The following is a 20015-nucleotide window of genomic DNA, read 5'->3' on the forward strand; positions in this document are numbered from 1 at the left end:
ATGTTCTTCTATTCTCCGGACCCCTTTCTATTGCCGAGGTGGAGAGCAGCTAATAGACTCCCTCTGACTGTGGTGTAACCTGGTCTATCTCTGTAGTACATGGTTGGCTACTCATTTGAGTGACTGGCACATACTACTTGGTTTCCCCCTGAACTGGCTGCAGAATAAATGTAATGTCCTACCACCACACGGAGCTGATTCCCTGGTTGGCTGCTGTTTGAAAGCGTTTTGTTTTTTTTTGTTTGTTTTTTTTCCTCCCCTTGCTAGAACATTCCCTGTAATGTCCCTGTGTACACAGTCTCTGTGACTATGGTATTTAAAGAGACAGAAGCTGAACAGAATGATGTATCACTTACATTGTTCTGTGCAGCTGATATCCTCCTGAATAACATGGACAATAAGTGGTCCTCTCCATTATGTGCATGAGCCCAGTAGTCCTGGATATTCACGAGAAGCAGAAAACTCCGCCCACCAGCTGCTGATTGGCAGTTATCTATCCATGCTGTGTATAGGCAGTCAGCTGTCAATCAGCAGCTTGTCGGGGCAAGGGGTGTGGCAAAAATTCTATTCTCCTGCATATTAGGAGAATGGTTAAACAGAATGATGATAGTAATACACAGATCTGTTCAACATTTCTGTCACTGGGTGGGGGGGGGCTTATTTAAGGGATGATAAACCTAGTGACATTCCCTTTAAATCACTGGATCCTATTTTATCCTATTTTAGGCATTTTCATAGTAACTGGTCTATACATACGATCTGGAAACTTGCTACACACTAAAAAAAAATTTTTTGTCAATGATATTTGTGCCTTAAAAGGTTAATAGAATAGGAGGTGATCACTAGAGATGTGATATGCTGGAGTCCGCTCACACGGCATTTTAATACCGGCAGCTGAAGAAGTTGGATGCAGCCCTAGGGAGTCCTAAAAGACATGGATACAACCATAGGCCATAAGTAGTATCTATATATAAAAGCCACAGTTGCCTATTTTTGCTGAACCCCCCCCCCCCATATTCAGTTTATTGTCACATATGCAGAAACGTGGCCCATTTGCAGCCCTGCACTGTGAGTCTCTCGAACCTGTGATTGGCGCAACATGGTGATTGGTGGTTTCACTTAGTACTTCAGAGCCACTGACCCACTACCACTCCTACAATTTAACGGGCCATGTGTCCAAGTCAGAAACCATGTGGTTATTTCCTTTGTGAACAGAATCCAAACCAAACTGCAAAGCCTGAAACCCAGTGACGCCGATTCTCTACTTGGACGGGAATTTAATGTGCTCCCTATGGGAAATGTATTTTTATCTAAGCTTCTGTACTGTGTTTTACCGAATGTGACTGCATCCAAATGCCTTCATTTTATATGTATTCCAGTAAAATCCTTAGAGACTTTGTACGCTTTTTTTTTTTTTTTGTGCATTTTGATTGGATAATTGATTCTCACCATTCCTGCCAGACAATAAGTTCTGCTCAGGGTCCATTTACACAGAAAGATTATCTGCCAAAGATTTGAAGCCAAAGCCAGAAATGGATTTTATAAGAGGAGAAATCTCAGTCTTTCCTTTATGACCTGATCTCTGTCTATAGTCTGTTTCTGGCTTTGGCTTCAAATCTTTGTCAGATAATCTTTCTGTGTAAATGGACCCTTAGAGCACTCATTTATCCACTTGTGGTGGTCGGATGTTTTCATCTTTGCTATCTAGGAGCTTTATTTTTTTAGTGTTGTTAAATTGTCCTGCATCTGATGAGGAGCACTATCCATTGCAGATCCTAAGGCTACATTCACGCGTTTTTAGTAGTCTTTCAGAATCATATGATGTCTGCAATGCACAAATTAATCCGTATTGCATCTGTAATCTGTATTTTTGAGGGGGTCAGCTAAAAAGGGGAAGGTGATAGTCAGAGAGACTGTCAGTAGGGTTATGCTGTCCTATCTAAGGGTAGTACAAACTAGTGACAAAGAAGCTGAGCAGAATGATGTATCACTTACATTGTTCTGTGCAGCATTTGGTGATAACCCCTAAATAACATGGACAATAAGTAGTCCTCCCCATTATGTCCATGAGCCCAGTAGTCCTGGAGATTCATGAGAAGCAGAAAACTCCACCCACCAGCTGCTGATTGGCAGTTATTTATCCATGCCATGTATAGGCAGTCATCTATCAATCAGTAGCTGGAGGGCGGGGGGAGGGGTGTGGCAAGAATCCTATTCTCCTGCATATTTGGAGAACGGCTAAACCGAATTATGTAAGTAATACACCGATCTGTTCAGCATCTCTGTCACTAGTTTATGCTGCCCACTTATTTTTGATTCCATGGTTTAACATGATGACGCATTTGTATTTTTTACAGATTTGCAGACATTACAGCCGCCTCTTCCATAAAATTACGGACGCTCCTATAGACTTCTATGGGACAATCTGTGCCATGATTACAGTTCTTACTAAAGCTTGTCAGTAATTTTTGCAGCAGCAATTTTTGCTGATTTACGCTTCTGTAAAACTATGGAGAGTGTGAACAGCCCAATTGAAATCAATGTGCTCTCTAAATTTGTTCGCAATTGCGGACACAATTACGGAATGTATGTATGTAGCCTTAGGCTGTGTTCCCACCACATGTTCCCTGTATGCCCTGAGTATGTGTCAGCAACTGGTCAGTCTGGCAGACCAATTTGAGTTTAATGGAGCAACATAGTCAAGTAGTGATTGTGTTTGGTCCATTTTCTGAACATATCCCTTTATTTGTGGGAATCAATAGTGGGGTCTGCATTCATTCATGGCACAGCCAAGTGATTGTATTTCACGGAGTACTTGGGGAATGAAGTGCTGAAAATCATGTAATGGACTCTAAGGCTCCTGGATGGTAGAATCGGCTCCTGGTTTGTCTATACGTCTTGGAGGTTCTATGAGAATTACTGATAAGGAACAGTGATGACCTTCACTCCAGGGTTAGATGATGGATGACTTGACCTTGAGGACTTTTTCTCTGGGAAACCTCAGAGGTCAGTGCCAGCAGGAGGGCAGGGTAAGATATGGGGTTGAGTGATGTTGGTGATCAGATTCCTGACTGATCTTAATCCCTGGAGAAGAGCATGGCCTGTGATAAGTGTAACCCCCCCACCTTACCACCTCCTACCAGATCTGCAGTGAAATGGTCACAGTTGTCTGTCCTTATTAGCACCATGACATTTTTGGTAATCAATATTGATTGTTTTTATAGTCCCCTTTCATCTTGATAAATGAGAGTATCAGAATGTTATAATCATTATAAACCTGGGGCGGTAACAAAGTGGTTTTCAGTAGGGATATAGCGGTATGGGTGCAGAAGTGCCATTTGCACCCAGGGTCTTAGACACAAAATTTTCACAGGGGGCTGACCACAGACCCGGTGACTGCTGAACTGTCCAGAGGAGGAGAGGTTTTCTATGGGGATTTGCTACTGCTCTGGACAGTTCCTGACATGGACAGTGGTGGCAGCAGAGAGCACTGTGTCAGATTGGAAAGAATACACCACTTCATGCAGGACATGCAGCAGCTGATAAGTACTGGAAGACCTAAGATTTTTAAAACAAAAGTACATTGTCTGTTATAACTTTCAGACACCAGTTAAAGCGACTCTGTACCCACAATCTGACCCACCCAAACCACTTGTACCTTCAGATAGCTGCTTTTAATCCAAGATCTATCTGTCCTGGGGTCCGTTCGGCAGGGGATGCAGTTATTGTCCTAAAAAACAACTTTTAAACTTGCAGCCCCCTGCCAAACGGGAGTATCTGTGCCCTAACTTTGCACCACCCCACCGTCCCTCCTCCCCACCCTCTTCATCAATAGGAGGGGAGGGCAACTACAATATAGTAAGTAAAGACAGAGTAGATGGAGAGCTGGGCCTAGATTATGGAACTGGGGGTGGAGCGGCGGGAGGGGTTAGAATAGTCACTAGTGATAAAAGGAAAGGGAATATGGACAAATATATTAAATGTATGTATACTAATGCTCGAAGCCTCACTAATAAAGCTGAGGAATTAGAACTCATAATGGTTGAAGAGAAATATGATATAGTGGGGATAAGCGAGACATGGCTGGACGAGACCTATGACTGGGCCGTTAATATCCAGGGTTATAGTCTATTCAGAAATGACCGTAAAAATAAGAAAGGGGGAGGGGTCTGTCTATATGTTAAATCCTGCCTTAAGCCCATTCTGCGGGAGGATATATGTGATGATAATGTGGAGTCTCTTTGGGTAGAAATAAGGGGAGGGACGAAGAATAATAAAATTCTTATAGGAGTGAGTTATAAACCTCCAAGTATAGTGGAAGAATCAGAAAATCTTCTTATAAGACAAATAGATGCGGCAGCGAAGCAGGGGGAAGTCATTATTATGGGGGACTTTAACTACCCAAATATCAACTGGAAAGCAGAAACCTGCAGCTCCAGGAAGGGAAGCGTGTTTTTGGAAATAGTAAAAGATAATTACCTTTCCCAACTAGTAGAGGAACCAACAAGAGGGGGGGCCCTTCTGGACCTGATCTTAACCAATAGGCTAGACAGAATATCAAAAATAGAGGTGGGGGGTCACCTAGGTAATAGTGACCATAACATAGTAAGTTTTCAATTATCCTTCAATAAAATGATTAGCAGAGGGGCTACAAAAACATTAAATTTCAGGAAGGCTAATTTCCAAAAACTAAGAGAGGACCTTGGGAACATAGACTGGGACAATGCCCTGAGATATAAGTGAGGACCCCGGGGACATAGACTGGGGGGACACTGCCCTGAGATATAAGAGAGGACCTTGGGAACATAGACTGGGACACTGCCCTGAGATATAAGAGAGGACTCCGGGGACATAGACTGGGACAATGCCTTCAGAAATAAAAGTACACAAGAGAAATGGGACATATTTAAGAGCATCCTGGGTAAATCGTGTGAACGACACATACCATATGGGAATAAACGTAGTAGAAATAAGAGAAATCCAATGTGGTTAACTACAGCTGTAAGGGGTGCAATAAATGATAAGAAACAAGCATTCAGACAACTAAAACAAGAAGGTAGTGGGGAAGCATTGAGCAACTATAGACAGAAGAATAGAATGTGTAAAACACAAATAAAAGAAGCAAAAATAGCAACAGAAAGAAGGATAGCCACAGAAAGTAAAACTAATCCCAAAATGTTCTTCACCTATATAAATAACAAAAGACTTAAAACCGAAAATGTTGGTCCCCTCAAAAATAATCTGGGTGTAATGGTGGAGGGGGAAGAGGAAAAGGCCAATCTACTAAATACATTCTGCTCTACTGTATTCACAGAGGAGAATCCCATAACAGACGATATGACTAGGGATAATGTTAATCCTCCCATAAATCTCACCTGCCTAACACAACAAGAAGTGGGGAAACGCCTTAAAAACATTAAAATCCATAAGTCACCGGGCCCAGAAGGTATCCATCCTAGAGTTTTGCAAGAATTAAATACTGTGTTGGACAGACCATTATTCCTTTTATTTAAAGATTCTATTACGACAGGGATTCTTCCACAGGACTGGCGCATAGCTAATGTGGTACCAATATTCAAGAAGGGGTCAAGGAGTGATCCTGGAAACTACAGGCCCGTAAGTCTAACATCTATAGTAGGTAAAGTATTTGGGGGGGTTGTAAGAGATGCTATACTGGAGTATCTTAATGAAAATAATCTTATGACGCAGCACCAGCATGGATTTATGAGGGATCGGTCCTGTCAGACTAATCTGATCGGCTTCTATGAAGAGGTAAGTTATAGATTGGACCTGGGGGAGGCTGTGGATGTTGTGTATCTGGACTTTTCAAAGGCATTTGATACTGTGCCGCATGAAAGGTTGGTCTACAAAATGAGGATGCTGGGACTCGGGGAAAACGTATGCAAATGGGTAAGTAACTGGTTGTGTGATAGAAAACAGAGGGTGGTCATTGATGGAACATATTCAGATTGGGTTTTAGTTACTAGTGGGGTACCACAGGGGTCAGTGTTGGGTCCACTTCTTTTTAATATTTTTATTAATGATCTTGTAGAGGGGCTACAGAGTAGAATCTCCATTTTTGCAGATGATACTAAACTGGGTAAAGTAATCAGTACAGAGGAGGATAATATCATATTACAGAGGGATTTGGAGAAGCTAGAGGCTTGGGCTGAGAAATGGCAAATGAAGTTTAATGTGGATAAATGTAAGGTTATGCATTTGGGCCATAGAAATAATAAGTACAGTTATGTGCTAAATAATAAAACACTGGGTAAAACTACTTCCGAAAAGGACCTGGGGGTATTGGTGGACAGTAAACTCAACTTTAGTGATCAGTGCCAGGCAGCAGCTGCCAAGGCTAATAAAATAATGGGATGCATCAAAAGAGGTATAGATGCTAAAGATGAGAACATAGTTTTGCCTCTTTATAAATCACTGGTCAGACCACACATGGAATACTGTGTACAGTTTTGGGCACCGGTATATAAGAAGGACACAGCTGAACTGGAGCGGGTGCAGAGGAGGGCCACAAAGGTCATTAAGGGAATGGGTGGGTTACAGTACCAGGACAGGTTATCAAGCTTGGGGTTATTTACGCTAGAAAAAAGACGTCTTAGGGGCGATCTGATCACAATGTACAAATATATGAATGGACAGTACAGAGATTTTTGTAGTGGTCTTTTTACTCCTAGGTCTGTAACAATGACAAGGGGGCATCCTCTACGTCTAGAGGAAAGAAGATTTCATCATCAGCATCGACGCGGGTTCTTTACTGTATGAGCGGTAAGACTGTGGAACTCTCTGCCACATGATGTTGTCATGGCTGATTCATTAAATAAGTTCAAGGGAGGCCTGGATGCTTTTCTTGAACAATATAATATTACAAGTTATGGGCATTAGATTTCTGGTGATACGTTGATCCGGGGATTGTTCTGGTTGCCATTGCAGTCGGGGGAGGGGGGGGAAGTTTCTCCCTGTGGTGGGGCGTTTGTCTTCTGCCCCAAGGGGGTTTTTCGCCTTCCTGGATCAACACAGTAGGATTTACCTAGGTTGAACCTGATGGACTCTTGTCTTCTTTCAACCTTATTTACTATGTTACTATGTTACTATGTAGGAATGCCACTGGAACATTTTCTCCATGCTGAACACTACACATGTGCTTAACGATCCAGCCCATATGCCGTGCTGACACAGGTGGTGAATAGGAGGCAATCTGCCTGGAGCATTCCTAATGAATGGGGAGGGGGGACAGAGGGGTGGTGCAAAGTTAGGGCACAGATACTCCTGTTTGGCACAGGGCTGCAAGTTGTTTTTTAGGATAATAACTGCATCACCTGCTGAACGGACCACAGGACAGTTCTTGGATTAAAAGCAGCTATCCGAAGGTACAAGCGGTTTGGGGGGTCAGATTGTGGGTACAGAGTCGCTTTAAATTGACAAAAAATCCTTTGGAGTATCTGTTTAAAAATACATTTCATATGGCTGAGAATCAGACTACTGTAGATGGTAATGGAGGATGGACCAGAAGCTGCTGTGACTACTGTTCCGTAAGTACATTGTAAACAAGAATCCAATAAGGGAACCATGTGAGCGGAGGCTGTCCTGTGCCCTCCTGTCCCGACATTCTCTAGCAAACCTTAGCATGTCTTTGGCAAATTTCTGACAAATGAGATGCAAATGTGTTTACTAGTACAATAGAGCCTGGAAGGGGTGCTGTCATTAGGGACTGTGTCACCCATGAAGGTTCCTTGAGTACAAGCCCTGTTACATGGGACCATTATCGTGTGCGAAAAATCGTTACATCGTTCGAATTTAAGCGATAATCGTTCTGTGTAATTGCAGGCAACGATTGAAAAATCGTTCGTGTGTCGTTGATCGTTGATTTAGATCTGAACCTAAAATCATCGTTAATCGTTCGCTGTAATTCCACGTTCGTTCAGTCAATTTCCGCAATTTTTCACTAATCGTTCAGTGTAATTGCGCATTGTTCATTGTTTTGCCGGGATCAGAAGGAATAAACGATCATAGTAACTAACGACCATCGTTCTGTGTAATGTGGTGAACGATTTCAGGTTAACAATAAACAATCTCGTTTGCGATTGTTTATGGTTAGGGTCCATTTACACAGAAAGATTATCTGCCAAAGATTTGAAGCCAAAGCCAGGAACTCACTATAAACAAAGATCAGGTCATAAAGGAAAGCCTGAGATTTTTTCCTCTTTTCAAATCCATTCCTGGCTTTGGCTTCAAATCTTTGGCAGATAATCTTTCTGTGTAAATGGATGATTAGTGGTTAATCGCTAAAAATCGCTTCGTCTAATGGTGCGTTTACACAGAGAGATTTATCTGACAGATCTTTGAGGCCAAAGCCAGGAACAGACTATAAACAGAGAACAGGTTATAAAGGAAAGATTGAGATCTCTCCTCTTATCAAATCCATTCCTGGCTTTGGCTTAAAAAAATCTGTCAGATAAATCTCTATGTGTAAACGCACCCTAATAGGACCCTGACGGTCGTAACTAACGACTATTGCTCTGTGTAATATGGTGAACGATTTCAGATAAACGATAATCTTGTCTGCAATTGTTAAAAATCGCTTTGTCTATTGCTGCGTTTACACGGAGCGATAATTCGCCAATTCGATCGTTTAACGATTTTGAAGCAACGATTTGGTTTTTATACCAATCAGCGTTTAGACGAATAAATCGTTAGAAAAATCGTTATTGCCATCGTTTTTAAGATCGTTTAAGCCCGTCGCATAGGGTGAATCTTTGAAAGACTGTTTATACGAAGCGATCTGCGAATTTTTTGCGAACGACGATTTGAGAAAATGTTGAAAGATTAAAACGACGATTTCTCGCTCGTCGCTTGATCGTTGCTGTGTTTACACGGAACGAATATCGCTCAAATGCGAAAATCGTTCCGTGTAAACGCAGCATAATAGGACCTTATGAATGAATAGTAAACAACGGACAGAAACACGTCCCTAAACGTCAGCTAGTGTTATGACATCTGTCCAGTCCTGTTGTGTCCCTGAGAGGAGCGGCACCATAGGTGTCTGACCGTCGCTGATCCCCCTCGTGTGCTCGATAACAAGTGAGAACAGGAAAGCCGGGCTCACTCGTCACCGCCGCGTCATCCCATCCAGCTGTTGTTTTGTAGAACAGTAAAACCAAGGAAACAAGTTGTACTTACCCTTATACTACAAGGTGACTGGGAACGTGTGACGAGAGGAAGGGGGCGGCTGATGTTCATAGTAAACTTTATGGACCTGTATATAAATCCGTCAGCACTGTACAGGAGCAGAGCGTCAGGGGTGACCTCTGTATAAGATGTGCTCATACTGTATCTCTATACACCAGGACCTAGGAAGACTCAAGGAAAACAAAGAATCCCAATGTCCTATCGCACCCTCAGGCCCTGCACCAACAGTAACACTTATTGCTTGAAAGTGTTAATGTCATTAATTATTATTATTTTTTTTTTTTTGCAGAAATCAATAGTACAAGTGACTTCAAGAAACTCTGTATTAGGTTTTATTAGACAAAAAGCCTCTTTCTGTACTCAAAAAGCTGTTTTCTAGCCCCTCACCCCTAATGGTGCGTTTACACAGACAGATTTATCTGACAGATTTTTGAAGCCAAAGCCAGGAACAGACTATAAACAGGGATCAGGTCATAAAGGAAAGACTGAGATTTCTTCTCTTTTCAAATCCATTCCTGGCTTTGGCTTGCAAAATCTGTCAGATAAATCTGTCTGTGTAAACGCACCATTACTTCTTATCTGTGCATTATCAGGCAAAGTCTTCATTACAGAGGAGCAAAGTGAAGACGGGTTCGCTGAGTCCATTATATCCTATGGAGTGGGGGGGATGAGTGAGCAGGAAGAGGAGACAAGCAGCTGTACAGTTTGAAAAATGGGCACATAAATTGCTGGATTCACAGGTCAGAAAGGTCACTGCTTATCTGGGAACTTGGTTAGAGAAGTTTGAGTCCCCCTTCACACATCAGGAAAATCTGTCCATTTTTCTTATCAGGATTTCCTGACCCATAGGGTTGCATTGAGCACTGACAGCCTTCAGGATTTTTCCTGAAGTGTGTCCTTTCAGGAAAACAGGTCAGGAAATTATAGAACCTGTCCTATTTTCATCAGGATTTTCTGAACTGCTGCCCCCATAGAAGTCTATGGGAGCTCAGGAAACCCTGATGCTTTCCTGATACTTTCTTGATGCGCATCAGGAAATCTTGAAGACACTACTGATGGTTTCCTGAACATAAAAACATCACTGTCAGGAAATCCTGATGGTTTCCCGAAGCCTTTTAAGGTCTCCTGATCAGGATTTCCTGACAGGTTTAAACTGACACTGACATGTGAATGAGGCCTTAGGATGTAGTGTTTGGCAGGGCTGCTTTTCTCCTCTCTGTGCTCACTCATCCCCTCCCCCCTCCATAGACCATAATGGACACAGAAATCCTGCCTCTTCTGAGGTGGGGGAGGGGGTAGCAAAACAGCTTTTTGAGTACAGAAGGAAACTCTTTTGCTTATTAAAATCTGTTACAGAGTTTCTTGTACTATTGATATATATTGATTTCCAAATAATAACCTTTAAATGACAGTTAATAGACGGAAGGAATGTGGAGGAGTGTCCTTGCCAGACATCTACATGTACTACCTGGCTTCCCACCTGACCAGAGTGATTGACTGGACTAGGCACGCCAAGACAAAACCCTGGGTCGCCATAGAACAGGCTTCGACGGACATTCCCCTAAGTTGTGTACCGTGGCTCCCTAGAGAGGCATGTAGCGCTCTCTACCCGCACCCCACGATTGGCCAGACGTGTAAGGCATGTGGACACCCCACGGTCCAAGACAGGTTCATACCAAGGGGCTCCTTGATGACGCCGGTCCTTGGTAACCCGGATTTTGTGCCGAGCCTTTCAGACCCGGTCTTTCGGAGGTGGATATCCCTAAGGGTCTTTAGGGTGAAACATCTCTCCTCGGGTGCCTCTTGGCTTACCGCGGAGGCTCTGAGGTCCAACTCTGACACCACGCCCCTGGGAATGTGGAGGACTTTACAGCTTACCCACTATTTTAGGTCCCTCCCGCCGCCGTCCCAATTCTCTACCACAATGACTTACTTCGAGACTCTCTGTGATGGCTCTGACACACTACGACACTCTCTCTCCCTGATTTACTCCGATTTGGTGTCCCCACCTGACCAGGACCCCCCCCCATATCTGGTAAAATGGGGGGAGGACTTGAATCTGAACTTGACCTCGACCCAAAGGACCAACATCCTGACGCTCGCACATAAGAGCTCGGTGAGCTCGCGTCTCCAAGAGGCGGGGTACAAGATCCTGACGCGCTGGTACCAGGTTCCGGTGAAATTACACGCGATCTGGCCTGAGTCTGACCCGCTCTGTTGGAGGTGCCGAGACTCTCAGGGTACGTTCCTGCACATCTTCTGGTCCTGCCCCTTACTATCCAATTTCTGGAATCGGGTGATTGAGACCTCGAGACGTGTAACGGGAGCCTCCGTGGAATTCACCCCTGCTCTCTTCCTCCTACATCACAGCGGGATGGCAATACAGACATACAGGCGGTCTCTGCTGCGCTTTCTGGTCATGGCTGCCAGGGCGTGTGTGCCTCTGTTCTGGAAACGCTCGATCTCTCCCCCTGTGTCGCTGTGGGTAACCAAAGTTAATGAATTGATGAGGATGGAGGATCTGACGTCCTCCCTACACAACTCCAACTCCCGCTTCACGAAGACATGGTTTGCCTGGATGGAGTTTCAGACCACTCCCGAATATACTACCCTCCTGGCTGGGGACACTGTCCCTTCGCCAATGTAGAGGTAGCCGTGGGTTGCTCTGGAAGTTGCCTGTTGTTTCCTGACCCCCTCTCCCCCCCCCCTCCCCTTCCTCTAATACCCCTCGCCCCTCTAACCTGGTCCTCTTTCTCTCCCTCTTGCATTTCCTCCTACCTAACCCCTTTCTCTGTACTCGGTGTCTCGTGGGCACCTTACCCATGGGACCCCTTTTTCTTCTTTCTCTGGAAAAGCAGCGGAGCCGGGTGTGGACCCACCCTTGAGATGGTCTTCCCGCCTGCCCTCTCATGTGTACGGTCATAGTTTTGTGCAGCATCCCGATATATTCCCCGTTGCACCGTGAGTACACGATATACAGCGCTCACATTGGTACGTACGCCACGTTTGTGGGGTTATCCCTATGCCATCCCTGGGGGGTGCGGCCCCACTTCTGGCTCATATCTGCAAGAAAATTGTGTTTTGCTTTCTTTATTGTTGTGTATTTTATTTTATTGTCTTTGTTTGTATCTCTATGGTGTTTGTTTTCTTTTTTTCTTCCTTTGTATTAAATAAAGAATTTATAAATGACAGTTATTGCTTTAAGGCAATCTTTCCTCCTCTGTTCTTCGGAATAGGCTCCTGTTTATGGCGAGGCTTTGGATGAGTAGTTCCTACCGAGATAAAAAATGTGCTGATGTAACCCGAGTCTCCGTCGCTCATTTCCCGTCAGATGCGTCCTATAGGAAATGTTGGCAGATCCCGTGTTATTTTATCGGCTGTGTTTGTGAAGTTTCTATAATTAGATTTATAGTAAAATGGAAAGTTATATCCCAGCGAGGTAAACAGTTCTCTATGTACATCAGGGATAGGGGAACCCATGTCTGATGTACATGATAGCCAGTGCTAGCAACGTAGGGGGGTCCACACTACATTACTAGTGTATATCCAGAGTAAGGTGCACTGACTTATAATCAGGGGTGAATCAAGCCACTCTGCTGCCTGAGAGGAACGACAGAAAGGTGCCCCCAACCCCCTCCATGTGGCCATACCCTCTGTAGGCAATATCCCAGGAGGCATCTCCTCCTGTAAGTAACATGCCAGGAGACAGCCCTCCTCATGTAGGGATCCCCCTGTAGGCAATACCCAAATAGAAAGCCCCCCTCCATGTAGGCCCCCTCTGGTAGTTAGGCTATCCATGTAAGTTGTAGTAAGGCTTTCCATACGTCCACTGCCACTCTGTGAACTGCATGAGTGACATCACTTGTGCACCGCTGCGCTGTGGGGAGGAAGCAGCCTCTTGTGGCCACAAGAGTTATTGGCAGGACAGGGAGCCAATGGCTCCTTGCTCTGTCAATAACAGTGTTACATTATTCAACTGTGAGCACTCCTTAAGAGTGCTCACAGTTAAAGTGCCAGGCACAGCACTCGATGGCTGGGTGGCCCCCGGTTCACCGAGTGCTGCGGTTGTTTTTGCAGAAGTGGCCTCATGGCAGAATCTCCCCTGCTTATAATATACCAGACCAATTGACTTTAATGGATCAAACATAGTCTCCTAGTGACTCTATTCTGTTTCCCGAACCTATACTTTTTCAGCATATTTTCTGAGATTTAACCCCTTCCTTGATGGACCAGGCGCAGTGTACTCAGCACAGCAAGTGGGGGGACAGACAGTAAGCAGCTATCTGTACTGTCTGGCTCCAAGAGTTAAGTGGGGATGCAGAGCCAACTGGGCAGGTGGCAAATAATGACATCAGACCATGAGTGCCTGGTGGCAAATACAGTCCTGCTTGTTAGTGGAAAGCCTACTTTAAAGCGTTACGGCCATTTACATAAACTTTTAACCTGTCACTCATATACGTCAAAACTTTAGATCGTCAGCCTTCTGGCTTAACTTTCAATCTGACTGATTGCAGGAGGCAGCCCCCCCAGATTTACAGTATAATCGGGGTCGGGGTTAATTACTGAGCCTGGACACAAATCGCAGTGCCGCATGCTTCTCCTGACTATATCTGACAATCTGAGGGGGTCTCTAGCAATGACATGTGCGACATGTCAAAACTTTATTAAAATTACCAAAACGCCTTTAGATTTCTATTCTTATAGAAAAAAAAACAGATTGTGCTGTGTGTTTATCCAACCACTAGATGGCGCAAGATGACAATTTCTCCCAAACACTGTGCTGCACCTACGTCCTTATAAATTCACATATTTTTATTAATATAATTCTGTTTTCTTAGGTGTAAGCTTTGGTTTGGGTTAAAAATACCTGATATGAACTTATATAGTGTTATCATTACCAATGGTAACTGGACCCCTACTAAACCGTTATAGGGTCACAATGTCTAATCCCGGCCAGATCTGTAGAATCACTAGAATCGACAATTCTTTATAACAGTGGCAAGGAGACGGGGCAAGGGATGGCAACCCCAGCTCTGCAGTCACACATCCAGGTAGATTGCTGTCATACCCTGGCCCTGGCAGCAGAGGGAGCCCCCATTCCCTTCCCATATAAAAGGACAGAAGGTTGGTAAATTTGGCATTGGGGTCCCAGAGCTACATCCCCATCTATGCCTTGTTTGCCACATTGTATATGTAGAGTTAATAGTCTCATCCGTTCGGTCACGACTAGCCGCCTAGCCGCCATTGATTTATCAGCCTCTCCCCCTAACGCCAAGGACGCTTTAACATTCGCCACTTTAATCGGATGCAAATTTATTGAAGCACTATGAGATTTCCTTTCAATAACAAGACCGGGATAAGCGTCCCCATTTTACCCATCATTCCAAACAAAAAACAACATTTTCTTGATAAGGATCCAAATTGGGCCCAAATTGCCTAAATTGCAGTCAATTACCCAGATTGTGCCGTTCTGTGGATCCTCGTAGCGGCAACTTCACAGATTTTTATATTGATTGACATTCCTGAGAATCCCATGTGAAGGAGAAGCCCTTGTAGAGGATGTTTGCTGCATGCTGGAACAGTGCCAATCCTTCCCCAGCCTGGCACTAGATGGCGCTGTGGTGCCTTACCATGCCCCATAGTGTTCTGCTCAGTAAATATTGCAGTGCTCATCTATTTCCCATCCACAGCACTGGGTGGACACTGCTTCTCTTAGCTGCTGGAAACTATGAATAGCAGCAGAAGTAAACCCCATGTAATTAAAGGTGTTGATTTTGCTGCATAGGAAAGTACGGCATAGGGCTAACCAAGCCGCAGCGTACTGAGCACTGAGTACACTGCACTGCGCCATGATGACTGGGTTATATAGTCATGGAGCACATAATACTATGGAGGTAGAGGATAGTGAAAGCAAATGCAAGCGTATGGATGGAAGCAAAAACAACCAAAATAAGATGGCTGTTATGTAAGGAACATATGAAAAAGTTTGTGGGTTACGGTATAGTTAGTAGGCTGCTTGGTAATATAACCATGAATGTGGGAGACAGCGGCTGAAATCTCTAGTGATCAGCTGGAATCTTTACTTCCTCTGCAGCGCCTCCACTGGTGGAATATAGCAATGCATGGGTAGTTCCTACTGAAATCATTAGGGTTGTGCTCAGTAGCCAATTATAATAGGTCTGTTATGAGTGGAAGCCGGGGGCCCTGAGCTGCCGGGGGCCCATGGACGCCCAAACAGACTTAGGGCCCTATTACACGGAACGATAATCGGCAAAATCGGCCCTATCCGGCCAATTCTCGCACCGTGTAATAAACACAACGATCAGCTGAGGACAACGATCACTGGCTGATCGTTGATATAGGTTTGGACCTATAATTGTGTAATAGTGGTGTGAGGCCGGTGGCTGACAATTTCCAAACTTTATACATTACCTATCCATGGTCCAGGGCTCCTCCAGGTCTTTTTCTTACCGGGTCCCACGTGCTGCAGCTCCAGAGCCGCTTGTCTCACCTTAGACTGGTCACCCTGTATCCTTCTGCCCCCATCCCAGACTGGTCACCCTGTAACTGTCTGAGCTGACAGGCCGCTCAGCCAATCACTGGCCACGGCGGTCCTGGCCAGTGATTGGCTGAGCGGCCTGTCAGCTCAGACAGTTACAGGGTGACCAGTCTGGGATGGGGGCAGAAGGATAAAGGGTGACTAGTCTGGGGTGGGGGCAGGGGTTACAGGGTGACTGGGGTGGGGGCGGGGGTTACAGGCTGACCAGTCTGGGGTGGGGGCAGGGGGATTCTGGGACACCAGTCTGGGGTGTGGGTACGGGTAACCCCTTGATGACACCCGTCTCTACCCTTGCACCATAGAATAACATTACACTGGGGCTAAAGCTGGAGATGGATCAGGAATCTCTGCCTCCTAATTCACAGATACAACCAGCAGGGAGCAGAGACAATGGCGCCTCCACATGTAAAGACAGCAGGAGAGGAGACACTGGCGCCTCTGTTAAAGGGGTAATCCAGTACTACAAAAACATGTCCACTTTCTTTCAGAGACAGCACCGCTCTTGTCTCCAGGTCAGGTGAGGTTTGCAATTTAGCTCCATTCACTTCAATGTAAATGAGCAGCAAGACTTGCACCCAAACTGGAGACTGGAAAGTGGGGCTGTCTCTGGAAAAAAGTGGCCATGTTTTTGTAGCGCTGGATAACCTCTTTAGGGTGCGTTCACACCTACAGGATCTGCAGCAGATCTGCAGCAGATTTGATGATGTGTTTAGTTATTTCAATGAAATCTGCTGCAGAAAATCAGCTGCAGATCCTGTAGGTGTGAACGCACCATTAAGGTATTTATGCAACAATAGGGCCGATTTAGAGGAGGAAGTGAGTGCCGACCTGTTAGGTCAGCGCTCGCTTGCTCCTCGGTCCCTGCTCGCTGCTGGCGCTATTACACGCGCTGAAAGCAAGCGGGTAAGTGCCATAGGGGCAGGGGGCTCTAAAGATTGTCCAAGGAGCCCATAGGAAATAGTGGCGGTCTGCTGCCACTGCTCCTATTACATGGAGCGACGGCAGCAGATCGTTGCTGGGCTGATTGATTGTGTTTCAGCCTGTCGGCGGATCATTGTCTTCTATTCCTAACGGCCAATAATCGCTTTGTGTAACAGGGCCTTTAGATCTGACCCTAAAATCATTGTTAATTGTTCGCTGTACGGGTTCATTTACACAGAAAGATAATCTGAGAGATTATCGGCCAAAGATTTGAAGCCAAAGCCAGGAATGCATTTGAAAAGAGGAGAAATCTCAGGCTTTCCTTTATCTCTGTTTATAGTCTGTTTCTGGCTTTGGCTTCAAATCTTTGGCAGATAATCCTTCTGTGTAAATGGACCCTAATATGTTGAACGATTTCAGCTTAACGATAAACAATCTTGTTTGCGGTAATTTATCGTTAAAAATTGTTTCATCTAATAGGGACCCTAACTGTGTGGATTGTACAGTAAATGGGGTGACACTGTGACCCAAAAGTGGCAGCAACAAGGACCTGGCAAGATGGGTTTCTTGTGACTCTCATGTGGTGGTCACCTGTGTGGATCACAGTGGGACCCCATTCACTTACATCTGCTGTGATCCGCACGGTATATCTCTGCCCCATGGTATATAGAAGCCTGTCAGCCCGTACAGTATAATGGGAATATCTGTTTCAATTCGCCCTGAAAACTTACAAAGTATATTTCTTAAAAATCGATAAAACGTGACAAGCGGAGCAGAAATGAGTTACGTGACCTTGACCAAGGTCAATAAGGACGGCGGGGACAATGAGAAGAGAGGAGCATTTATCTTGTGCGATACAGATGGGCATATCTCAGCTCTCTGTCACTATTCCATTATGTGGAGCGGGATCCCGGCACAAGTTGCTGCCTCATCACCGGCTCTGCTGGAATCAGCACCGCTGGGAATTGTGTGCCGGAGAATCCCTTCATTGGAAATTCAGTCATCAAGGTAACAGTGACATTGCCTCCCGGCTGGATATCCCATTTACAATCTCCGGGACGCCTAAATGTCTCTGCAGGGAATAGGATTTTTCCAGTGTGTGATTATTGTGGTCATGATGATTATTTGTGTAGGTACAAGACATAATTCACAGGAGGGACAATATTGCGGCTACACAGACACACAATGGCCACAGTATTGGAAACCAATAATTTTTTTAAATGGATAATTGACAGGCAAACCCCCCTCAGAATCATGGAGACGCCATGAATAGAACAGCTGGGGCATTACATGTGATGATGCTGGGCCTGAATGATGTTTATATGCATTCTGTGTGCCCAAAATACTGCAGCCTGATGCGCCGTGTTCCCCGTAATTTAGACAGTGTCTTATATTCATTTTTGCTACCACAGATGTGCTAGGTCTTATTTTTAGGGGATGTCTTATTTTTTCATGAAGATGAATTCACATGTTACATGCGCAGAAGGGACATAGCGTGTGTTATGGCGGCTTCTGGCCACCAGGGGAGCTATCCACAGCACAATAGTACAGCACAGCAGGGACAACGTAGGGTATGGCGGCTTCAGGCCACCAGGGGTGCCCACTACAGCACACTTGTACAGCACAGCAGGGACAGAACGTACGGTATGGTGGCTAGGGATGATCGAACGAACCTGAAAATTCGCGCTGTTCAATAATCTCTAATGGCGGCTTCCGGCCACCAGGGGGAGATCACCACAACACACTTGTACAGCACAGCAGGGACAGAGCATATGGTATGGCGGCTTCCGGCCACCAGGGGGAGGTCACCACAGCACACTTGTACAGCACAGCAGGGACAGATCATACGGTATGGCGGCTTCCGGCCACCAGGGGGAGGTCACCACAGCACAATAGTACAGCACAGCAGGGACAGCGTACAGTATGGCGGCTTCAGGCCACCAGGGGTGCCCACTACAGCACACTTGTACAGCACAGCAGGGACAGAACGTACGGTATGGTGGCTAGGGATGATCGAACGAACCTGAAAATTCACCACCAGGGGGAGGTTACCACAGCACACTTGTACAGCACAGCAGGGACAGAGCACCCAGTACTGCAGCTTCCGGCCACCGGGAGAAGCTTACCACAGCACACTTGTACAGCACTGCAGGGACAGCGTACAAAATAGCGGCAGGCGACGGGATAAAGGCAGACTATGTGCAGCCCTATCTGAAGGTAGGGGGCAACAGGGATGGTGGCAAGCGATGGGCCTCTTGATGCCTTTGCGCCTTTGCTGTGCATTTACAAGTGATGGCCACCTATCAGGGGCGTAGCTAGGGGTTCAGCCTAGGGGGGGCGAGTGAGCCTCAGTGGGCCCCCAACCAATTACAGTATGTTACCCATAAGGAACCTCAGCAGATGACAATGATTCCCGAATAATATAGGGTATTTTCTAAAACATTATTCATAGTGAACAGAGACTGAGAACAGTGGAAAAGACTTTCTACATCTCACATATATAACCGTGTAAAAATTAAAGGGGTTATCCAGCATTGCTAAAACATAGCTGCCTTTTTTCCAGAAACAGCGCCACTCTCCTCCAAAGCTTGGATGTGGTAGTGCAGCTCAGTTCCACTAAAAGAGATTACAACAAGTTGTAATACCACAAACAACATAGAGGAAGCTGTGGTGCTGTTTTCTATCTAGCCATCCATCCATTCTTCTATCTCTTTTTTTCATGTCTATCTGTCTAATATCTATTGGGCAGCATGAGGACTACACCGTAGCTGATGGTCAATGACCAAATTAGCAACACCCAAAGGAGTACAAATAGAGTAAATGTATAGTACAAATGCTGGGTAATAATAAATAGTCCCATGCAGTTCAAGGCAACTTAAATAACCTGTATACAAAAAAGCCAGACTGCAACATAACTAAAAGGAATAATTACTATAAATCCATAGAAACAATACATGAAAAATGTAGGAGAAATCAGCCCAGATAATGATGGTGTACAGGGTATATGAGAGCAGCCAATTTATGCCTCCATGTAGTATTTAGACCCAATTTTAGCCCTCATATAGTTTGCAGGGTCCCTCTATGCTCTCATATTGTAAAAAGCCCACCATCTATATCCTAACATAGTAGATTATCCCCCCTTGTTCATCCATATAGAAGATAGACCCTCCCTGTGCTTCCCCATATAGTATTGAGGTCCCTCTGTAGTTAGGCCTTCTGTGCCCCAATATAGTTATTATTTTCCTCTGTTTCCATGTAGTACTAGTTAGGGCCCTCTGTGCCCTCATATAGAAGTTAGCTACCCCTTTGCGTATCTATCTAGTATTTAGAC

General features: G+C 45.1%; 1 pseudogene; it reads right to left on the reverse strand.

Moving 5' to 3' along the window:
* LOC138772585 (catenin alpha-1 pseudogene) overlaps positions 1-20015 on the reverse strand; it is a 719716-nt pseudogene that overhangs the window by 72753 nt on the left and 626948 nt on the right.

Source organism: Dendropsophus ebraccatus, chromosome 14 (assembly GCF_027789765.1).
Source record: "Dendropsophus ebraccatus isolate aDenEbr1 chromosome 14, aDenEbr1.pat, whole genome shotgun sequence".
NCBI classification, from domain to species: domain Eukaryota; kingdom Metazoa; phylum Chordata; class Amphibia; order Anura; family Hylidae; genus Dendropsophus; species Dendropsophus ebraccatus.